Below are 10,000 nucleotides of genomic sequence, written 5' to 3' on the forward strand. Positions count from 1 at the left end.
GGTAAAGTACCCAAAAGTTGAAAAAAAATCATATCAATATCAGTATTACACAACCTCATCAATAACCTCCCTCCGGCTGTGGTCAATATGGGCCTTTTGGATGGGGCAGGGGTAGGATTAGATATTCCTTCATCCCTCAATTTTACTTGTCCGGGTTTACGGCACCATTTTGCAACAAAACTTACGAACACCATTTCGCCATTTTTTTAAAAATTACTACAACACTTCCACTTGCAAATATCAAGGGGTGGCCACTAGCCGTTTTTCCGAGAAAAACATTAATCTTCCCACCCTTCTCTTATAACCCTAAGTATAAGGCTGAACTTTAATCTAGCAGCAACTTTCCCTTCGGGAACCACCCTGGCCCCAGCAACCAGGAATCATATAAATACATGAATAATGCTGCATCTCCACGATGGATCTCACCTGACCTATTTAACCTCTGATTATTTTTAGATTCACTCAGCAATGTGTCATATGTATTGTCACACTTAGCAAAATTACCAAAACACTTTTACGTATGCATTAAGCACCAACACAAGAACACATTGTTATCATCTGTTTAGCTAAAACACGTCAAAAGAAGAAATAAGGCCTGTTCAAACAACAACAGTAAAGAAAAAAAATCTACTCATCAGCTCGAGGAATATCACGTATGCAGGGATAAGGAGGTAAAGTCTGATTGCCACTTTTGAAAAATACCTCTTCAGGCACCACATTTATGTGTGCCTGATGATGTTCAGACACTGAGCCATTAATAATGCTTGTATCACTACTGTGTTAGATTTAACCATCTTTACTCAGTGTGGACTCAAATACGCTCTAGTTTGTGTTTCCTGGGTTGTAATCGTTTCAAATACAGACGATCGCCCATAAATACTTTTACCGGTGGGATTTTGAACCGCCCATCATTCTTATAGCTGTGTTTTTCATTAGCTCTTTTCAAAAACCTTTCAGTGGTGTTCATTACTCTCCTTAAGAGATCTAGTAAATAGACAAGGTATTGCTCAGTTGAATATTTTGGCAACTGTTGCGAATTAATCAGGACCCTATATGGTAACACAGGATCCTGTCCATACACTAAAAAGAAAGGTGTATCCCTAAGAGAAGCATTATATGCACTGTTCAAAGCTAGCTTAGACGTAGGAAGCATGGCATGCCAATGAAAGGCGTCATCAGCCAATAAGTAACGTAAAATTCGCGTTACTTCCCTACTATGCAATTCCACTAAGCCATTAGCTGAGGGGCTATATGCGGTCACTGAAAACTGTTCCACTTTCATCAAGACCGTGACCGATTTCACCACCTTCTTTATAAACTCATGACTTTTATCACTTATCAAAATTTTCGGGCAACCAAACTTAATAATGAAAACGCACAGCTCGTTGGCTAATGAATTTGCTGATTTATCTAACATTGCGTAAGTATGAGTGTGATGAGTAAATGCATCCACAAATACACATATATATTTATGTTGTGTTAAACCAGTAGGAAATGCTCCTACCACAATCATATGCACCCTATAAAATTTAATAGGAATCAAAGGCCACTTTCTTTCTTCCGATAGTGTTTTTATAATCTTAGAAACAGTTATATACATGACAATATTTTATATAATTTTCTATAGATTTTTCCTTCCTAACCAAAAAAAAAAAAAACGATTCTGGTGCCCTCCTTAGTGTTCCATCAATCCCTAAATGCCCTACATACAGACTTGCATGTACAATGTGGATGGCTCAGTTAATTAAAGTGGGAGGAAGAACTGCCCATGCAAAAAATTTCCCTTCCACTCTTCTCGTAAGCACAATATAAGATATCATTCTATAAAAAAAAATTCTCATGAGGTACATTCAGAAATAATGGATAACTCTCACATTCCCCTTTAATCGCTGCTCGCACTCTTTCCATCCATTCCTCTTTTTTTCTGTCACTCCCAGGATTCTTTTATGTCCCATCCTTACAAGTCAATCTCCCCCGCAAAATCAGGGCATTCATTCTGGACAAACCTGGTCATGTCTTCACCCACCCTCATACATTCATCTTCACTGTCCCCATCTCTCTCTCTCTCTCTCTCTCTCTCTCTCTCTCTCTCTCTCTCTCTCTCTCTCTCTCTCTCTCTAACCCCATTTTATGATTGCTCCTTGCAGGAATTTACATCCCGTTCTCTATTTTGATGGGGTCTTCAATATTTAGATTTCATTTTTCGTTCCTTTTTTGTGCCCTAGTTGTTACTCCTATTAGTGCATATCTAGAGAGGGCATCAGCTACTGTGTTAGCTTAGCTTCTATGTGGTGAAAACCCTTTATATTAAATTCTAACAATCTTTCAATCCATCTCGCTTGTCTAGATGACAAGTCCTTTTTATAAAATAAGTCACGTAAGGGGAGATGATCAATTTGCAACTCCATCGACTGACCTAATAAAAAGAACCGATGACTCTCTAGAACCTGAAGAATATCCAAACCTCTTGATTGAATGCCCTTTAACTCTTTTCTTCCCCATTTAATGCCCTGGAAGCAAAACAAATGGGTCACTCCCTACCTTTATCATCTGGTTGAAAAACTACGCTACCAATAGCAAAGCTACTCACATCTGTTGTCACTAAAAACGGGCAATCAAATTTAGGAGATGCGAGTAAGTCATTGCTAGTTAAGGAAGCTTTCAAATGGTTAAAGGCCCTAACTTCTTGAACTCCCCAATGCATTACTTTTTGTTTCTTTAAGGTATCAAAGGGTCTCGTTATCTCACTAAAACCTTTTATGAATTTACGGTTATACCTAGCGAGCCCAAGGAACCCAGCTATTTCCTTAGGGGTATGTGGCCTGGGGAAATTTCTAATAGCTTTTTCTTTACTGGGGTAGGGTTGGATACCTTCTGGGGCTATTATGTGACCTAAAAAATCGACCTGTTTACAGAAAAATTGGCATTTTGACAACTTATTCTCATACCATTACGCAGCAATGCTTCTAAAACTTTATCAATGTTACTATTAAGTACTTCTGCCGTTTTCCCTGTAATTATGATATCGTCTAAATAAGCAAGAACATTATGGCCAATTAAGGGAGACAAACCACCATCAATACTCTAGAGAAATGCTTGGAGCCTTTTTAACAACAAAACAAAGAAAATTAAACTGAAATTGTTGACCGTTAGCTATAAATGCCGTTTTACATTTACTGTCTTCCTGAATGGGTATTTGATAGTATCCAGACTTCAAATCAATAGTTGTAAAGAACGTACTATCCCGTACCTTCACAAAAATTCTTTGATTGAGGGCAATGGAGATGCATTATCTTTAGTGACTGCATTCAACTTCTTATAATCAACACACAATATTTCCGAGCCATCCTTTTTCCTAACAGCTACAATTGGAGAATCCCAGGGAGATTTGCTCTCCTTGTTCCATTAATTACCGATTTCCCTTTGTATCTCTCCCTGGAAATGAATGGGTAAATTATAAGGCCGTGAATGATCGGCTTCGCCTGCCTAGTTTTAATGCTGAAGAGAAATCGATCAATCCTCCCAGGTGGCTCGTCTCCAATTGTAATTACATCGGAAAATTCATTAACAATGTCACTAACTACAGGCTGATATTCTGGCATAATCTTCTGAGTGCATTCGTGTGTGCAGGCTGGAGTTGTGGCTCCTAAGATCCCATTATTAGTCATTTCACATAACTCTAATTCAAATGCAGAATCACTTCCTAACACAACTCTTTTATTTGACAAATTAACTATCATTATATCAGCTCTGTTCTCTTTTATTTCTGATAAGCCCTCTAAGACTTCTTGCGTCCAATTGTCATGGGGTTTAACAATGACCTTGTTTCTTTAGGAAGAGGCTGACACGAGGTCACTGATATGCCCATAAGTGTCTGGGGTGACACCACTTCTCTTTCAGTTACATCTGTTACCTTCCCTAATCGTTTCTCCATGCCAGCACAAATACTTACTCTTTCATGACTTTCTATCGGCAAAATGGTAAGCAGCTCTTTTAGGAGAAGGACACTCCAAAATTAAACCATTATTCTTCAGTCTTGGGTAGTGCCATAGCCTCTGTACCATGGTCTTCCACTGTCTTGGGTTAGAGTTCTCTTGCTTGAGGGTACACTCGGCCACACTATTCTATCTTATTTTTTTTATCTTTTTTTTTTTTTAAATGGTGTGTTGGGCATGATTAATAGAAAGGCCATGGATGCCTGGTGGTTTATCAAGAGGTTGACTTTTCTTTTTTCAGATTTTTTCTCTTCTCAAAACCATCAGTACTGTCCTCCCTTCAGTTGAAGTGGCTATCCTGGGGGGTATTTAGCCTTGCATGGTGTATCGGCTCCTCCATGTTGACCAGTTTTTCCGACGTTTTAATATAGTCTATGGGTATCATCAATAACTTTATTTATAATTCTGTACATATTGTTTTTTTATAATTCTTGTTAATCTAGTTTTTAAGTATGATGTTTCTCTTTTATTTCTATTAATTCTTATGCTGTCTGGAGACATTGAGCGAAATCCGGGACCAGTACGTCCTAGATTTCGTTAATGTTGTCTTCTGTATTGCAATATTCGTGGTCTTCATGCAGATATCCCAGATCTTATAGTTGCGTCCAGACAGTATGATATTCTTTTTTGCTCAGAAACTTTGGTTTCTAATATGAGGCACTCATCTAAGCTCCTTATAACTGGTTTTAAGAAGCCAATAATGTTGAAACGTGATGCCATCCCTAGGGCCAGGGGAATGGCGGTTTATATTAGGACCGAGTACCCTGCTTCTCATAAGTTCTGCTATCGCTGTAGATGTGATGAGATTCAGGTATTAAAAGTTTGTGGCAGGCATAACAACTTTTATTTGTGTTTAATCTACCGGAATCGAGACATGGATGATTCTATCTTCGATTGTCTTCTTACCATTTTGGCTAAGATACAAGAAGATGATAGAAAGGCTTATTTTGTCTTTGTTGGTGATTTTAATGCTCACCATAGGGAGTGGTAAAGTTCTTTCTCTCCTACTGATTGCCATGGCTTAAGAGCTTTAGACTTTGCCTCTGAGCAAATCATAAATGAAGCTACTCACAGGTCTTGTAATTGCTTGGACCTCGTATACACTGACTCCCCTGGCGCTATAACTAGTAAGGTTGGTTCTCCAGTCGGGACATCTGATCATGCCTTAATTTCATTAGTAGTGAAGATTAAGCAGCCTGTCCCTGATATATCATACTCTTGTAAAATTTATATGAAATCCCAAGCAGACTGGAATGGGATTTTGCATGATCTTTTCTGCTTGAATTAGTCACAATTATATAATAGTGTAGATCCTGTAGTCCCTTTGAATGAGAAACTAGTCAACATAATTGATAGGCGTATCCCTTCTCGTGTGCTAAGGTAAAGAGTGAAGGACAAACCATTCTTCAATGATGATAGTAGACGTGCATATTTGGAGAAGCATAAGGCCTATTATCTTCGGAAGGGTAACAGATCAGATTTTACCTGGAACAACTATACTCAGCTTCGAGCTTTTCCTCAGAGAGTTTATGCCTCAATTGAAAAAGAGTACAATTTAACCATAAAAGAAAACCAGAACAACTCAGTAACATAAATGATGGTCTACTCTTAAATATGCAACTTTTGGTGTAGATGCAACAGTTCCTCCTTTACTTAAACCAGATGGCTCAGTCACTCACTGTCCAAAGGAAAAGGCAACTCTTTTGGCTGATGTTTTTGGCAGTAAACAGAGTAACGAAAAACTTGAACTTCCTCATTCCTGTTTTCCTGAAGCTAAACTTACTAGTTTAGCTTTTTGATCTCGTGAGATTAAAGCTCTGTTGATGGGCCTGGAAGCGTATGGAGGTGTAGACACAAATTGTATTTTTCCTTTGTTTTTTATAAAGACAGCAGATTTCTTAGCTCCAAAGTTATCTGTTATTTTGCGCAAGTTAGCAAGAAGAGAGCTTTTAGCACTTATTGGAGAATTGGTAATGATGCTCCTCTATGTAAATGTGTTTGTGGTAGCTCAAGTCCCACTGATTACCGCCCAATTTCCATAACTCCCATATTATCTAAAGTTTTTGAACGTCTTCTGGCAAAACGTCTTAATAGGTTCGCTGAAGGTAATCATCTACTCCCTAGTTTACAATTTGGTTTTCGTAAAAGCCTTGGAGCATGTGATGCTCTTCTTACAATCTACAATGCTGTACAGAAATTCCATGATTGTGGTCAGGAAGTTCGTATAATTAGCCTTGATTTTAGTGGTGCCTTAGACCGTGTTAATCATGAGGCCCTTGTTTTCAAACTCAACCAGTTGGGAGTGGGTTGGTCGTTTCTTAGCATTATTATTGATTTTCTAAGTAATAGAACTCAAAGAGTTGTGGTTGATGGGCACCATAGTGAGTATAGGAATGTGATATCCGGTGTTCAACAGGATAGTGTTCTTGGCTCAATATTTTTCATACTATATACACATGACATGTGCTTTGGCCTAGAAAACAAGCTTGTTGCGTATGCAGATGATGCTACTCTCTTTGCATCAATTCCATCCCCTGAATGTAGATCTGAGGTTGGTGAATCCCTTAATAGAGATTTAGCTAAAATTAGTGCATGGTGCAAATTATGGGATATGAAGCTGAATCCTAACAAAACTCAAAGTATGATTGTAAGTAGGTCAAGGATAGCGGCTCCTCAACATCCAGATCTCAGTATTGATAATGTTTCTGTAAATTTGTGTGACTCTTTTAAAATTTTACATGTGATTCTCGACAGCAAATTTACTTTTGATAAACGTATTAGGTCTGTGTCTTCTTCAATTGCACAAAAAATTGGCTTATTGAGAAAGTCTTACGAGATTTTCGGTGATCAATCTATTCTGAGGAAGTGTTTTAATTCTTTCATTCTACTTTATTTTGAGTATTGTTCTCCTGTCTGGTGTTCAGCTTCTGATTCTCATCTTAATTTGTTGGACAGAAACTTACGGTCTATTAAATTTCTTATTCCTGATCTAGATATTAATCTTTGGCACCGTCGTTCAATTAGTTCATTATGCATGTTACATAAGATTTTTCATAACTCTGACCATCCTTTACATTCAGACCTCCCTGGACAATTCTATCCTCTTCGTAATATTAGGCAGGCAGTTAATTCTAATAGCCAGGCCTTCTCCATCATGAGGCTCAATACTAGACAGTGTTCTAGAAGTTTTATTCCAGCTGTTACCAAGTTGTGGAATGATCTTCCTAATCGGGTAGTTGAATCAGTAGAACTTCAAAAGTTCAAAATTAGAGCAAATATTTTTATGTTGACCAGGCTGACATGAGTCTTTTTATTGTTTATATATGACATATCTGTTTTTGACGTTGTTAATAGTTTATATTGGACATATCGGTTTTGACGCTGTTACTGTTTTTAGAATGATATATTGTTAATAAATTCTCATCACTTATTTATTTCCTTATTTCCTTTCCTTACCGGGCTGTTTTTCCCTGTTGGAGCCCTTGGGCTAATAGCTTCTTGCTTTTCCAAGTAGGGTTGTAGCTTGGCTAGTAATAATAATAATAATAATAATAACTGTTATATGTTACAAATCTATAAGGAAGATAAACAACATAGGGGACATCACATTCCCTTAGAGTACACAACTGTTCACTAGAACTTCGTTTGATAAGACTCAACTTACATCAACTTTGCACTTCAGATGTTCATGAACAGACTAAAAATTACTTCTAATATAATACACACAATACCCTATAAAAGTATAACAAAAAGGAAGTAAAGAAGAAGAGTTACTATGATTAGTCTGAAACATAACAAAATAAAGGTTTCTTTAATACATAATAAACTCTCAAACATCATTGCTTCCACTTATAGTTTTGGATAGAGAAATAATTATCTTTCTCTCTCTCTCTCTCTCTCTCTCTCTCTCTCTCTCTCTCTCTCTCTCTCTCTCTCACACACACACACACACACAAATGTGAGACGTGTGTGTAATATAACTTTGTAAAACTTCTTTGTTTGTACAGTCACATTCATGAGTGACGGTTCCTAGTACTTTCATATGGTAAAGGCGATCTTTCAAAAGATCGTAGTGGATTACTTGTAATTATCTTAATGCGGGTATCCAAATTCCTCGATAAAAATATTTCCAGTTGTTCCTGGAAGAATGCAACATAATATAAAGGATATTTCTTTTTTGTATAAGATTTATTTTTTTTTTCTTCCAAAATTTCTTATTCTTATTATCTTGAGATTCCAATAGTCTCTTGAAATATGAAAGAAAGCTTTTGTATTATGTGTGAATTCCAGTAAATATATATTCCCAATCTCTAATTCAGTATTAAATGCCATTGTGATTGATATTTGCATTGATTAAAATCACAAGTGTTAGTGAATTATATTCATCATAAATAACCGAGTGGTGCAAACTCATAATTCAACTATCAGGGTGGAGATGAGTTCATTTCTAGTTTAAAGAACAGATTCCTGAATTTGACAGAAATGTGTACGGTGACTTGGAATAAACTTATAAATATCTTGATAGTTCCGTTGGTAGAGTCCTCGCAGATATGGTTTCGGCTGAGTGGCATGAGTTCGAATCTATGCCCAAACAGAAACTATTACCTTAAAGGAATTCCATTGGAAATATATTGACAAGGTAGAATTCGGTATTAAATGCCATTGTGGTTAATATTTACACTGTTTAAAATAATGAGTGATAGTAATATATATTCATCTTAATTAACCACGTGTTGCAAACTCACAATTGAGCTATTATGGTGGAGATGGGTTTATTTCATTTATAAAAGAAGAGATTCCTAAATTCGGCAGAAATATACACAGTGACATATAAAAAGTTTATATCTCTCTTGAAAGCTCCATTGGTAGAGTCCTCGCAGGCATGGTATCGGCTGAGTGGCACGAGTTAGAATATCTGCCCAGACAGAAGCTATTACATAAATGAATTCCAATCGATATATATTCCCAAGGTAGAATTTGGAATAAATATCATTGTGGTTGATACTTATACTGATTAAGATCAGGAGTGTTAGTGGTATATATTCATATTAAATACCACGTGTTGCAAACTCACAATACAGCTATCATAGTGGAGATGAATTTATATTAAGTCTACAGAAAAGATTCCAGAATTCTTCAGGAATATGTGCAGTAACTTGTAATAAACTTATATATCTCTTGATAGCTTAGTTGGTAGAGTCCTTCATAGGCATGGTTTCAGCTGAGTGGCACGAGTTCGAATCTCTGCTCAGCCAGAAGCTATTACCATAAATGAATTCTTGTGGATATGTTTTACCAAGGTAGAATTCGGTATTAAATGCCATTGTGGTCGACATTCTTATTGATTAAAATCAGGACTGTTGGTGATATATATTCTTTTTAAATATCCCAATGTTGCAAACTGACAATTCCACTATCAAGGTAGAGATTGGTTTATTTCAAGTCTGATGAACAGATTCCGGAATTCGACAGAAAATGTACGGTGACTTGTAATAAACTTGTTTCTCTTTTGATAGCTCAGTTGGTAAAGTCCTCACAGGCATGGTTTCAGCTGAGTGGTACGAGTTCGAATCTATGCCCAGCCAGAACCTATTACCATGAACAAATTCTGAAGGTGGAATTCGGTATTGAATGCCATTGTGGTTGATAATTTCATTGATTAAAATCACGAGTGTTAGTGACATATATTTATTTAAATAACCAGACGTTGCAAACTCATAATTCATATTATGTTGGAGATTGGTTTATTTCAAGTGTAAAGAGCATATTCCTGAACTCGACAAGAATAAGTACAGTGACTTATAATAAACTTATTTTTCTCTTGATAGCTCAGTTGGTAAATTCCACATTTCCAATCCATATATTAACACTTGTCCTACTATTGTGCTATAGATCCTGACTTTCAGGATGACTGACCTTTTCTTCTCACATACCACTCTACTATCTTTCTCCACTTCCCCCAGGCTATTTTTATCCTATTTTGAACTTCATTACACTCTCTGTTA

Source organism: Palaemon carinicauda, chromosome 4, assembly GCF_036898095.1.
Source record: "Palaemon carinicauda isolate YSFRI2023 chromosome 4, ASM3689809v2, whole genome shotgun sequence".
Lineage (NCBI taxonomy): Eukaryota > Metazoa > Arthropoda > Malacostraca > Decapoda > Palaemonidae > Palaemon > Palaemon carinicauda.